Consider the following 15568-nt stretch of genomic DNA (forward strand, 5'->3'; position numbering starts at 1 on the left):
GGAGCTCATACTACGTGTCCTTAGGAGGAAGACTTTTGACTCAAAGGCTCTGTGCTAAAAGCTGATTAGAGTAGTTGAACCCTACTACTGCTGAATAGCACTCCTCAAATATGGCCAGACTTGTCAAGTTATAGGTGCCATAAAGCCTTCCTAAATAAGCAGTCATAAGAGTCATCCAAAAAAATAGAAGTACTTTCCCTTAGAGTATCTTATCCCTCACAAGTTATCAAGCACTCCCTGAGAAAATAAAGGGCAGAACACGTTATATTGCCTAAGATGTTCACAGACAGCACATTGCAAGGAGGTGCAGACATTTTCATTTTTTTGAAGTACTCTGAGAACTTCTCTAACTCTATACCTTGGTAATCCTTCCCCAAAAGAAAGGCTTTGTACACTTGTTACTGGAACTGAAATCACCCATGACCAAGGCAGCAATTCAGAAGTGAAATCCTTGCTGCAAAATTGTACCGTTTGCAAAAGTCAGCATTTTATGGCTACTTTAAGGGGTAATGGACTTCCTAAACACAAAATTAAATTCTGAAATTTATTCTTGAGCATTTTTCTAGAGGAATGAGTGTCAGCACATCTCTTGGGGATGTAGAGTAGAAACAACCCCTACATTACCTATATTCTAGAAGAAAGCTGTTGTCCCTTTATTGGCTCACCTAGAGCTAGGCAGTGCCATGTGAAGCTGACTCTGAATTGGGAACATGCAAGTGAGAAAGCTGGAAGGATCATATGAGTCTCAGGAAAATGTAGAATTCCATATAGCAGGGACTGGAATGATAGTCAGTTTTCTTGCATCATGAACACTTATGAAGGAGAGAGTCACTCCTCCTCCTTCCCCTAGTCCACCAAAAAGCAAAATTTTGCTTTGAGAAGGAGAGTTTAATGTCTGAGCAGAAGATACCATATGTCTCATTTGATTTTCTTTTCCCAGAGTGCAGCAAAAATGAAGGGTTTAACAAGAAGATGAGGAATGGGAGCCCGATAACATCTGGTTCCCAGTCCTACAGCCTCAGATGCAGGAAGTGGAAGCCTCCTGCAGAGATACAAAAGGACCTGTATGCTGCTGGTGGCTTTTTACTTTTCAGTGATTCTATAAATGAGAGGAAAACAAGAATTTAGCACTAGCCGAGAATGGATTTTTTTTGTAACCACAGTGATGTAATTTGCAGGATGGACAATTCTTGTTACCTGAATTTAAAGCCAAAGTAATTAGATCAAAAAGAATTTGATAAGAAAGTAAATGTTTCTGTTTCAATATCTCCCCCTCCCCCAATAATAAATATGATGATATAAACAGTAATATCAAAGTCTGAGCTAATGATGTTACCTAGAGACAATGCAGTACACTGAACATAGAGCAATTTCTACTGCATGATGAACTCAAAAAGACAAGCACATCAATGCAATAAAGTCAGGAGAGGAATTACTTCCAAAACAGCTGTAAAGGGACAGAAAAGGGAGAAGCTGCTAAGAGGCATTGATTAGTATCAGCACCCTTAGTGCTGAGAAACCAGGAACATCTTGAAAACATTCAGTGGAGACAAAGAACTGTAACACTTCTCAGGTCACGTACAAAAAGAAGTGAAACTAATAATTCAGAATATATTTGCTCTAGGATGGTGATGGTTTCAGTTCCACGGATACAAGTCTCAGAGGGATCTAAGAGTTTTGCTCAGTAGTTCAAATCGATGCTTGGGAAACAGTGCTCAGATGTTCTCTGCTCAGCGATTAAAGGATTAACAGAGCAGGGCAGCAGCTTTCAACTTCTCTAAAGTTCTAAATTTGTGTTTGTACATGCTGAGCTTTTAGGGCTGCCCAAGCAGGAGATCATTTGAATAGGATTTTCAGAGGCACACAGAACATACCGAGTCCCTTTCCACATTATAAAGTAAATGAAAACCACACATTTCCTGAAATTAAGTCTTGATCGTCCAATAAACTCAAGAAGAGAACAGACCTCTTCACCAATGTGGGGTTCATGCAAGGGCCAGAGCTTAGTGGGTAAAGGCTGCAGAACAGGGAGTTCTGAGAAAGATTTATCATCATTTGCAGGGCCTAGAGATGAGAAATTAGAGTGTCAGGATTCCACCAGCAATCTCTGTCATGAAGATTTCTTGAATGTTCAGACTTGAAAATAGTCTTAAATCAACAATTGACTGGATTAGATACTGGATTATCAAGTATTTGCAACCCAGTTTTGAAGGAAAGATTTATGCTGTGTTTAAAATGCATCTTGAATAAACCATCTCTGTTTTGTTGAAACCATAATAATAATGCTCATAATTACTTGACATAGCTTAATTTTCTATATGGCTCACATTCTTTTCAACACAGGAACTGCCAGAATATATTAAGCATGTTCTACACTCATCAAGGGTCCTGAATCTGGTCACAGCAATGCATTTCTGCTTCACAGGTAAAGCATGAACCCAACATGATTGACAGCACAGAATAATCCATTTATGGGGGATGCATCTCTGCAGTGCTTTCAGCCAGCCTCCCTCCCAAAGCTTCTTGGTTAGGAACTGTCAGACAACAATAATTTTCTCATTATCCATGAAGCTTCCTTGGCTTTATTGTCCATAGCGTGTTAGCAAGCCCTCTGCTAAGGCACCATCCCTGTTTCCATCACACCTGCCCAATTTCTGACCTGTTTTCTTCATAGAACTGGGATTTTTGCCTCACAGGCAGACTTGGGTTTTATTTTCTATTTTAAATATAAAGCTAATTAGGCAGTGACAGATCAAACCAATGAACTGGCACCTCCTCAGTTTAGTACATTATCTATGAAGCTCTCCTCCTATTCTTAAGCACTGTCAACATTTTGCCCCATCTTAAGAGCTTGATGCTACCTGGAAATCCTTATAAATGTACATTCTTATACTAAATTAAGGTAGGAGGTTTCTACCCAGGCTCTCAAATTGCTTTAATGCTAATTACTTTTTATCTGCTCTTGTTTCTGCCACCGTTTATTCAGCCATTCTCTGGAAAAGTTTGCTGAACTTCCTTTCAGGAGCGTGTTTCTGCTGGAGACAAACACAAATACCTGGCAGCAGTAAGACTTCTCCAGTGCTGATGCTCTTCTTGCCAGTTTGGGGTGATGACAGCTAGCAGATAAAGTGGCTGAGATACAGGAGGAGGGGACAGGCACAGCCACAGAGATAATGGGACCAACAGGTGCCACAGTCAGTGCCACCCTCCTTCCCTGGCATATCAGTCCAGATATTGTGGCAAGAAGGTTGAGAAGAAGGTTCACAGGGTGGGTCACACAGCACATCTGGTAGTGTCCTCTGCCTTCAGAGGAGATAGGGAAATCATATCACTGCACTGTGCAGAGCAAGGTGGTTTTTCATCACTACAGAGAACAAAGGCAGTGATGCAGAACACAGAGGAAAAGAATAAAACTCTTTACCCCTATCCTGTAGCTCTATATGTGGCAGAGTATGAGAGTTACAGGCATGCACACACTTTCCCCAGATACAGGAAAGGGATAGTTTAATCTTCCTTAAAAAATACAGGTAGGGGACATGCTTCTGAAGAGATGAAAGCCACAACAAGATATCGCACAGATACTTCCAGTGAAAACCTTTTAAATGCTCCCTGTGGCTGCCATTCTTGCATGTTAAACAAATACATCACTGAGCTTGTGTGCTATTTAGTTAACACTGGATCCACAGCAGAGAAATTGAAATTATACTCGTAGTTTGAGGAGAGAAGAAAAATACTAATTTTGTAAGCTAAAGTTATGCCAGCCATCCTAAGCTGTTATGCACTGTGGATCTCTGAAGAAGTGTTTTTGCCACTACTGTAAATAAATATAAATGGAGTAAAGACTATATGAAAACAGCATGATGAAATTTAAATGCCAGTAAATAATGTTTTCGCTCAAAAGGAATTTAATTTTGAAGAAACTGTTTCAGTTACTAACTGCTGTATCATTTGCAACTAGACAAAGAAGAAAATTCATGGGTGCTTCTCTTCATGGGCCAGGATATAAGTATAAATACTATTGATATTTTGCTGCTACTGAGAATCTGCTATTCAAAATAATATATCTGCTAATCAAAATAATACACAAAGGAGCCTATATGAAGTGCAAGATAGTGTGGAGTGTTATCTTTAGCAACATAAGTTGAGAATGAGCCACAAAACCCAGAAGTTAGAGAAATAATCTACATGACTACAATAAATCCTTCCTACTGCACTGGAGAGTTGCTTATTCTTGAGAAACCACACATTGTAGAAGATGGTTTTGTAAATCAGACTCAGAGATTTAGACCTTTCAACCTACAAAGCAGTGTGTGCTCAGCCTTTAAGGATGAGCAAATTGGTTAAATTAAAACAGTGCTTCTAAGAGAAAATGAATACAAAAATATTTCTATTTGAGCAGTTCATAGTAGTGGCTTTGAAATAAAAATTTTGCTAGGAAATAACAAGGTGGTGCTTGACCTCATACTAACGAACAGGGAAGGCCTTGTTGGAGATGTGAAGGTTGGAGGCAGCCTCGGCTGCAGTGATCATGGGATTGTGGAGTTCAGTATCAGGTCAGGAAGAAGTAGGGCAGCAAGTAAGGTTACAAACATGGATTTCAGGAGAGCTAATGTTAGCCTTTTCAGAGATCTCAGAAGACTCTCCTGGTGGACAACAGGCTGTCCATGAGCCAGCAGGGCTCTGGTGGTCAAGAAGGCCGATGGTATCCTGGGGTGCATAGGGAAGAGCATGGCCAGCAGGTTGAGGGAGGAGATCCTGCCATTCTGCTCAGCCTTGGTGAGGCCTCACCTGGAGTGCTGTGTCCAGCTCTGGGCACCTCAGGACAAGAGAGACAGGGAGTGAGTCCAGTGGAGGGTGAAAAAGACAATTAAGGAACAAGAACATCTCTCCTTATGGACATGCTTAGAGAGCTGTTCAGTCTTAAAGAGATGACTGAGAGGGGACCTCATCAATGTCTATGAGTATCTGAAGGGAGGTGTCAAGATGATGTTTCCAGGCTCTTCTCAGTGGTGGCAAGCAATGGGACAAGAGGCAATGAGGAGAAACTGATGCACAGGAAGTTTCCCCTGAACATGAGGAAGAACTTCTTTCTTTACTGTGCAGGTAACTGTGCACTGGATCAGGCTGCCCAGAGAGATGGAATCCCTTCCAGCCTTACCCCTGCTGTGATTCTGTGAAATGTTGGGTCAACCCCCTCACAGTGCTTGCTACCCTTCAGCTCAATTAGCTTTGATTTCAAACCTGCTCTAGGGACTTGCCAAAGCAAGTCAGTTCTCTACATTTTTCACCAGCAAGATCTTCAGGCCTTGTGAGGCCAGCTTTTGCTATGTAGCCTGCCCCCCACAAGACCAGAACTGATGATGCTCTCTGCAATACAGGCAGGAGCGACTGCTTGACTATAACCCTTAAGAGAGCTTTGCAGCTTTTTAGAGTTTTATGTGTCACAGCTTTCCTTCCCCATCACTTGAATAATGCTCTCATTGCCATTCTTTTTGCATTTTATCTGCATATGATAGTTTCTTCAAGCTGAAAATTCCTCCTGTAATCACAATATTTCATCCATGTTCACCTGGTAAATGTCTCATTTGCACTAATGTAGAAATGTGGCAACACGTTGCCTAGTGACCAGGAACATTCCCCTCCACCCTTTTCTCTCACAAAGTGATGCTTTTTCTATAGCAAATAAGTGAGTATTTTAATATTATGGAATTAAGTTTTATTAGATGTCAGCTTCCTAATAACATTGGAAAGATCTATAAAATAGAACTCCACACATCTGCTTGCCAAATGGCTTTTTAAGCCTCCTAATGTTTCCATTTATGCAATACTATCCTATTTTATATGTCATTTTACAGCTCTAGGAAAAACGTTTTCCAGTCGAAACACATTCCTATGCATACATTTGGCTTACAGGAATATATACAGGCGACCATCCAGGGTCTATCCAAAGGATTTGCTCTCTTTTCCTACTCCAATCCCAAACAGTCATGGTCTGTATTTCACCTCTATCTTAACAGCCCTTCCATTGCCCAGTTAATAATAAGTGCAGGAACTACTGAGCGAAGTTCTTTCATTTGTGATCTGCAGGTGGTGATAATGGTCCCTTTGGCTTTAAACACTTGTGTCAGATTAACACAGAGAAAATGCAGGATGATGCTCAGAGCAGGATGTCAGCTGCAGTGCTGCCAACACACAGCTCACAGACCTTGGGCCTGGTTCCAAGAATACACTCAGCAGGCTTAAAAAGTAAGGATTTTAACCATAAAAAAGTAATGGGATGCTTGCTTGTTTTAGTTGCCTCCATGTTCTTTTTCATGTTTCACCCTTCCCATGTTTCTTCCATCAGCAGATAGGAAGAGGGCAACAGTTAAAAACATGCCAAGGCATATTTTCAAATAAAAGCTACCAGTGTCCCATAAAATTCCAGTTTCTGGAGTCATTGGGAAAAACAAAATACTGCAAAATTCAGCCAATTCACCTGTGGATAACTTGGAAGCAAATTCCTCTGCCATCCAGATACAACTTTCCTGTGGCACCACACAATGCTGCACCATCTCAGAGCTTCTCAGAGGGAGACACCATCCTTCAGATGACCCTCCATTCTGTCCCCCTTGAAACACTGCGCTGACACCTCCGGAGTGATCAACAACCAGCATCCAAAAGTTTCATCTGTTTCAGGGACCAAAAGGAGACGTCAAAACTTCCCCTAGCAAGGATAGCTCAAGTTCATGAAGTAAATTCTGGCATTTTCCTGTGCTTTCTAGAGCAGACACGAGTATTGGCTTAAACACAGCTGCATGGGATATTCTCAGCCAAAATGAACACGAGATTAAAAGCACAAAGAATGAAGCAAAAATTCTGAAAGACGACCCAAGAGAAATAACAGGTCCCATCACATATAATGCTGTCTACTGTTAAGATCATTAAAATCCTTGAATGCTGCCATAGACAAACACTCTCTCTTGTGGAAAAGAAATATCTCTCTTGTAAGGAAGCAGGAGAAAAGCCTTAAAAAAATGGTGGAAAAAAATTTGACCTTTGGGATTTGGTTATGAAGTTATACTTACTTCATCCCTTTCTGAACAGGGATTTGGTTTAACATTTTAAAAGGCTCTAATTCCCGGTTTCATAAATGACTTTTATTTTTTCAATATGACTGGCTTCTAATTCAGTTGAGCATATCTAAAAATTACACAGTTAAGTAGAAACCACATAAATACTGTTCAGCTTCCACCAAGCCTCACTGCAGCTGGCAAGGGTAACAACCACAGTTCAGCTTTGGGACAGCCAAGAGGAATGACAGCAAAGGCAGAAGTGAATTAAGTGAGAAATTTCAGAAAGAGAGATGAAAGGCTTTGCTGGACATTATTAGTGCGTGGGAAAAAAGAAAGGAAGTGCAGACAACCTGGAGGAGTTTAGATGTACATAGCCCAAGCACATAGGAAAAGCCTCTGTCTGAGGTGCCTTAGGCTGTGAGCAAGAAAGCTCTCCTACTATTAAATTTCATTCCTCCTAAGGGAATTTGGAGTTTGTCCACCCATTTATAAACAAGCAAAATTCTTCCGTCTAGAGAGAGGATCAGGGATGGAACCGTTGAGCTACATTTCTACCTGCTAAGTTGTCTATAGCAGTGACAGCTGGCATAAAATTTTGCTACGTGTTGCACATTTATGGTCTCAGATTTTATTAAAAAGTGGCTGAAAACATTCCTCATAAAGCTTTGCTTGGGTGTTATTTATGAACACCGAAGGGCCAGATTTATAAAGTGAATTAGGGATTATGGTTCTTTTTGGCTGTAAGCAGCTCCTTATGTCATTGAGTATAAGAGAGGGAGAAGACATGTATCTAATATGTACTAACAAGTTTTTGCTCCTTATTTGAAGCCTTCTTCCATCTTTCTCCCCATTTTGCCTCCTCTCTTGTCTAGGATGGCTGCTTTGAGCAACTCAGGTGCGTTCTATAAAAGAGACTGAAATCAGGTCCTTGAGGTCTTATACTGACCAAGAAACATAACTTCACTTCCGGCTTGCTCTGTCTGGAGGAAACACCGGCATCTGAAATGTGGCCAGCTCAGTCAGAAAGTCAATGAATGCAGGGAACTTGGCAGACATTCCGTGTATGGATACACAACAGAGTAATTGTTCACCCTGCACCAGAGCTCCACGCATGCCAGGGATCACACCTTTCTAGTTCCAGGCCTGGAGACCACAGACCAAGAGTCATTTGGTGGGGAAATGGGAGTAGGTTGTTACTCTTGAGAAACGTAAGCAAGTCCAATTCCATCTGTGCTGCTGCCTCTACACCCCATGCATTATCAGGCTAGATACAGACCCCCACTTCACCTAAGGTAAACCAACATTAGCTGCCTCACAGGAGTGCTGCTGAAACAGCATCTGTAAAATGCTCTGTGCCTGTAGAAAAGCAGAGAACAGACACCTTGAGGACCCCTCTGGGTCTACAGCATTGCTGCTTATGGGGGTGGGAATCTTTCCAGGCATTTCCTCCTCCTGAAGCATTTATAACACAGTGAAGAAACAGAAATAAAGCACTAAGTTTCTGGCTTTAGAGTTGTGTGGATCCCCACCCCAAGTTTCCCTTCAATCCAGCTTCTCTTTTCATTTATACTCTGCACTGCAATCAGTCTCTGCACCTCTTAACCCGGTATGGGCTGCCCCACATTGCTACCTTCCCTAAGTGCTTTATGTATTTTTAAAAACATCATCACGTTCTGCCAGTTCAAAAGTTGCTAAGTCAACCTCAGAAAAAAAGAAATTATTAAGGAATTACCTGAAAACAGCCAAGAAATGAAACTTCTCTTTCTGGTTGCCATCAAGAATTTGTTTTAAAGAACATAATTTGCATTACTGGCAACAAAGCTGTTATGAAGTTCTGGGACTTGGAAGTCAGTCCTTAAATAACATGCATAAAACTCATGGGAGGGAGGGGGAAGCTGAACACTAAAGACCCATTGAGCAAAACAGAGCAGGCTACTGGGAAAACAGTGAAGACAGAAAAAATTGAGAAAAAATAAAAAGTTCCCGAGGAAGTGGCGCCCCTGTTTTACTCCCCAGATATACGGAGAACCTGGAGTGCTACTAGATCAGTTTTCTTTTCCTCATTTTTGAAAACAGGAAAGGTAGATGGAAAAGAAATATAATATTGTTCTTCAAAGCCCAAGGGCCACCATGACAAATCAAATCTTTTTGAGTCAGCAGGACAGTGTGTTTGATAAAATACTGTCAACTTTGGGCAGCATAACCTGGCCCTGTGTGATGGAAAAATATAGGCAAGGGCATGCCATAGAAGTCAGGCTGGGATGGAAGCAAGGGAACTAAAGCATGGACTCTGTTTCAGAACAAAGAAATTATTAAGAAGCTTCTTAAGGGAAGAACTAGATACCCGTGAGATGCATTATTGAAACATGAAGGGGAGGAAAGCATCAGTCAGCTACAACATAAGGGATATTTATACACTTGCAAATGGGGAAGTGCTCTGATTTACAAGGTAGAACAGACAGAAGCCTTGCTTCATTACACCTCTGAGACCAAGGAGGGCTGTCTCTTACCTACTTTGTATTTTAAAGGCAGAAGCTATCCAAGCATTTTAGATGAGTATAGAAGCATCTTTTTCAGACACTTATGAGATATCTTTAGTTTGCCAAGATTTCATAGCAAAACAATTAATACATCCATGTATTTTCATGAATTCTTTCTGGATTATTACTGAATTCTTCACCAAACAATTCTGAAACTTTTAAGTTATTTTAATGTGGGGGAAATATTTTTTTCAATGCTTACTCAATGTCAACTCTGTTACAGGTTCTCTTCACACTGCCTACGTTTCTCATTAATGGTATTGATATGATTTTCCTCTTCAATATCTCCTCTCCTTCCCTCCTGCTCCCCCAGTCTTTGGACAACAGTCTGGTTTGCAATGGTAGATGAACATTGTAACTTTCTTATAGAAATAACAATGCATTAAGATCAAAGTTTTGTATGCTTTCTGTATTTGAGAATGTTTTAAATACATGTCACAACATGGCTGCTCAGCCGTATGACAAACACAGTCAGCATGCTTTCCAGACATAGTTCTTGACATACAGGGGAAAAACCCCCTGAAGATCTTCATCATTAGATAACTGTGCTAAAAGGCCCCTTATATACACATATGTGCAAAATGCAACTAGCAGCAAACATCACTTTCTTCCTTATCTTCTATTCCTTCCTTCCTTGTTTATTCTATTTTCAGTGGTAGGCTTTTAAACTCAGACAGCAAGGTCATCTGAGTAATCAGATAAGAAAAAACTCATAATAAAAGACGGCCAAACAGTTGATTTTGATTTTCCTGGAAAGCACAACCAAATAATCCTGAACACACCCCACACATACTTCAAGTAAACCATCAGTCACATTTTGTTTTTATAGTCAATTGAAGAGAAATCCGATTAACCTACGGTAGTTGTTACATGCCACTTTAAAATAATTTTTTAGTGTTAAATGCAAGCAAAACATAAGATGCTTCAGTATTAAAAATGAAATATTCAATAAAGAATAATTGCAATGTATACTTCTCAGCTTTGCTTCTTTACTTTCTGCAACAGGCAATCCTAAAACGTATCTTTGACAAAGGGACTTTTCACCCAGAAGTCAGAATGTGTACACCAACTTGTTCCAAAGCTAGAATAGCCTTGTTGATGAACTCCAATATTACTATCTCAAAAATAAGTATTATCTTACAGCAGCATGTCTTCACTACCCACACGTGCTCAGAGGAACGTGACTGCTGGTCATGTAACCTCTTATAAAATTGCATTGACAGAGGGGATTGAAAGAAAGCATGAAACACTGCATGTTGGAGGAGTTATCTTGCAAAAAGGAAGCATGTCCATGAGCTCCACAAGCCAACAATGTTATTATTCCACCCCATTGCTTTCATCAGGACCATTATACTATACATTATATATATTACATATTACTCTACAGTCTAGAAGAGCTGCTGAAAATGGACCATGCTGTGCTGAGCAGCAAGCACTCTGTGTAAGTACAGGGAACTCAGAAATCCCTGTAGTGCCATTAGCTAAAGCCTGGAAAATGAAACAAGACCAAAAAGGGGTAGGTAATGCCTGGCTGTAAAAGCCAATTAGTGGCAAAGTTAGGAGCAAAGTCCAAACTCCTAATTCCCAGCCTAAGATTTAAGTAATGTCAACTACAAAAGCTTTCAGACTGCTTTTACAATCTAACCCACAAGAACTAAGAACATAGGTGATTGCAGAAGTGACCTGAAGCCCCATCGTTCAGCATCCCAAATACTCAAGAGTCAAGCTGAAATGAAAGTCTCCAGGAACTATGACTACTTGAAACAGGATATTGTTGGCCTTTGCTGCTAAACAGCAAAAGTTTTTCTAGTGTGAACTTCTCATCTAAGCATCTATTTTGAGATTAAGGAACGCAAATAAAGAAAAAGGCCATCCCCAGTGAAACTGCATGTCATGAAACTGATTAACCAGTGCATCATAACCTGGGAGTGGAATGACAGGAAATATTTCAATATTTTAATGTGTATCTCGCTTGCTTGAAGATTGCCAAACTTCAACCAAGTTTAACACAGATTTTCCACTTTAGGAGAGGCAATTAATGCCTTTTACTTGCATGCCTTTAAAAACACATTTGGGTGTTTTTTTAAGTTTCTGGCATTTTTAAAATGTATGGCTTTTTCTTTTTTGGTTTTTGTTCTTGTAATATGATAGAAATCCTAATCAAGAAAACACTATAGCATACATCTATGCTATAGAAACACTACATTCATACATCTGCTAGTCTGCCAAACTCTCCCACATAGTTTTGATCCAAATACAGCCAATGAAATATTTCTGCGCACTCTCACAGGTTCAGTTTGGCTCGCACCTTTGAGTGGAGACAAATATTGATGGGGAGGGAGAAGAGAGAAACTGCTAAGCTTCCATTTATCTACCTAAACATAGCACTCAGATCTCCTAAATAACTCAGCTTCACAGGAAAGATAAGATTTGGGCTAAGCAGCCCAAATATTTGCCCATCCTCTCCCGAACATGGAAAATCGAGGTGCTTACTATGACACCTGACAGTGATGAAAAAGATGCATTTGCACTCATACAGGCCAGCTCCTGGAGTCAGAAAAGAGGTGACTGCACGGCTCAGGGTGTGCTATTTGCAGCATTCCTTGGTGCTGAGAATATTTGCAATTAGAGAATTGGCAAAGAGATGTATTAATATAAAAGTAATAAAATCCCAAAGACTGAAAATATGCAGAATTGTTAAAGTGCCTGTGGGAAAGCCAGGATACAGAGGAGGAAAACTTGCCAGAAAGGAGCCTAAGTTTTAGTATTCTCTACTGGTTTAAGAAAAAAAAAAAGGCTTTTAATTATTTAACAGCAAGCATTTACTTTGCCCAATGCAATCAGTACCTGTAACTCTAAAGAGACAGGGCTCAGAAAGGATGAGGACAATCTAATGGTTGTTTGGGTTTTTTTCAAAACAATGCAACTGGATGCCCTGAAATCTATTCAGGAATTTGCAAGAAAAGAGCAAGGTATTCTTATATGAAAGTTATATTATTATAACAACCCCTATAAAAAGTACCCTGAGCTTATTCAGTACCTTGCAAGCATAAGTCTGTGGCTGGGATGTCACAGGTAAACAAATAAAAACTAAGAACTGCCCCAATGTCTACATTATACCATAGAAAATTGGTCATTAAATTGCAATATTGTTTTAGACATGTACAGTGTAGAATCAAAACTGCAGAGAGCTTAACTGTGTCAATATTTACCCCAAAGTCCACTTACCTAGTTGCACTTGTTTTCAAGAAAGCAAACAGTGAATACTTGGGAATAGTGTTGCCTTTTTTTTTCTCCCTGTGGAAGAAGCATCTGGTCTTGGCAAGGAAGTATAACCACAGTGAGACACAGCCCTCTTGCAGACACTTGTTAGGGAGCAGTGTGAGCTCAGCATGGAATGCTGACACCTTACCCTCCCACCAAATAGAAAAATCCCATCAAAGCTTCTTTCAAATGGAATTCCGGGGAAGAGCACAGTGACAAAAACATTCTGTTTAAACAAAACAATAATTCTGGCTTCCATTTAAGAGTCAAGAAGAAGTTTAGAAACACTCCTTGAGGAGTGAAGAAAAACAGTTATAAAAAGGCTTGGGGGGGACTCAAAGGGTTCCTTTTGAAACGGCCAGGAGGAGCTTGGTGAACTTCACAAAACAGAACCTTTCCTGATTTTCCCCTAGAAAGTATTTTATGCCAACTGACATCCTTAAAATCTCTTTCATCTAGCGATATTGATGACATATATCTAGCGATATTGATGATAGGAAGACACTTTCCCTCCCACCCTGAACTGAAACACTAGTGCTGGTAGGATGGCCACTGATAAAATTGCTATAAAGTGCAAAAGGTATGACCAGTTTAAGAGACTGTCCAAGCTGAAATCTGCCCCGCTGTCAGCACTGTACTGGGGGGAGAGCAGGGGAAAGGAGGGGGAAAGGGTGACCAATGCCTGGGACTGTCCAGAAGGAGACAGGTAGGACTTTGCCTCTCCAATTTACCAAATGGCAAGGCATTAACTATATTTCTTCACAGGGTCTGCATGTTTCTCACTCTTTTTCAATAAGTACAAACAGGTAACATTTTCTTAATATAAAGGAAGATATTGCTCTGCACATACAAGAATGTAGATGGACAGAACAGGTTGCCATGCAAAGATTAATTACATGTTCTCCACTCAGATAAAAGATGTGGAATTCAGCATCATAATTCATCCTCTCTAACTAAAGGCAAAAGCTCTGGAAATCCAGCACCAAGAGCACAGGCTATCTCCCACCAACACTTCTCAGTGCCTCACACTGCCACATTCAGACTGCCACAGCCTAAGCACATGCACCTGTGCTCCCCTCACTATCTGAAACCAGTATCTTCTGTAGTTAAAAACCATGTGGGGAAGACATCCTTCTCAGATGATAATAATCTGATTTGTGGCCAGCCACCACAAGAAAACAGCCTCAAAGAGATGTAAAACTACACCAGGTCTAATTTTTTTCAAAACAATTATTTTAGTCCATGCTACCTTCGGCTCCCTAGACACTCGGCAATACATTGGGAAACAACCCAAAACCAGAGTGGTTCTTCCATACCAGTTTCCCAAAAGCTGACTGCCACTTCCAGGATCAAGATAAGGAGGATGAAAAGGTCTTTATTACTGGATGTTTCATGTTTTAACTCTGTTTTGTTTGATATAAGAGGCGCAGCTGAAAATGGGGCAGGCTCACCACTAGCCAAGAGGCTTCACATAGAGGGCGCTCCTAATTGCAGAGCTTTCCTACTCTTTCCCTGCTGCCCGTCCCCACAAGCCATTACAAGTCCCACCAAGTCAGTGTTGCTAAACTTGTGTAATAACTCACTGTCACCTCTTTTCCACGCCAGAAAACAGAAAAGTCTCTCCCAAGTAAAAATGGATGTAAAGCCTTTGCTAGGCTATGACATCTTTAAACCCTGCTGTTCCTCTGCCTCTCAAGCCAAGCCTACAGAGCTCTGAAGTCCTTTGTGCTTTCACTGTTATACAGATCAATTAACTTCCTTTACCTCATTTTTAGAAATACATTTTTTTTTTCTTTTCATCTTTACCTTATCTCATCTCTTTTCATTTTAGAAATGCTCCCTTGTCCAAGCTACTCCATCGTGGATTCTGACTCAAGTGAAATATTTATGGCCTTAAATATTCTCTAACATCCAGCACCACAGGCCATATCCATGGCTGTAGACTTTCCACTAGGATTATTACATTAAGGCAGTGTAAGCCTCAGATCACAGATTCCCAGTCTCTTTGTAGTTAGAGCTCGGTTGAGATGACTGGAAATTATGTCTACCACCGGAGTAAGCCCTTCCTCCTCTGTTCAGATAGTGTAGGGCTGCAAACAGCTCCCAACCTCCCACTCCCTCCAGAGCAGCTTCTTCTCTCTTACTCTTTCCAGCACTGAGTCTGCTCTAAGACGTCCAGCTGATGTCTGGAGCTAGGCACAGGTTCTGCTCTACACTCCTTCATCCAAAGGGATGGCTTCCTCCTAGGAGCCATTGGCCAGCACATTTTTACACAGTCATAATGTAAACAGCATTTGCCAGCAAACTTTCAGCCAGACCTATAACTCTACCCCCAAATTAATATTTTCTGTTATGCATCATAGAAACCTGAAACCTGGTAAGTCATGTTGAACAGGACTAGCACCACAAATGCATGGGCAGCACTTCATGGATGTGTCACAGAGCATTAAGAGAGTGGTCTTAAGAATTTTGAAGCAAATATTAGAAAGTTTAAACTGTTCTTGAATATAAAAACACATCTCTCCTGATAACAGAGTTATTTATAATGTTTTAACTAGTGTCAGAACCAGTGATCTCATTCATGGGTGCAAATCACTGATGTACACACTATGTAAATACTTTTTGAAGGAATTTTGGCAGGGATTTTCAAAGAACCCTGCAGGACTTTTGATGCAATAGACCAGCTCCCTCAAAGAGCAGCACTAACTT

This window comes from Corvus kubaryi, unplaced genomic scaffold, assembly GCF_017639235.1.
Source record: "Corvus kubaryi isolate FWS band 111438036 unplaced genomic scaffold, C.kubaryi_AGA036_p1.0 71, whole genome shotgun sequence".
In the NCBI taxonomy this organism is placed as follows: domain Eukaryota; kingdom Metazoa; phylum Chordata; class Aves; order Passeriformes; family Corvidae; genus Corvus; species Corvus kubaryi.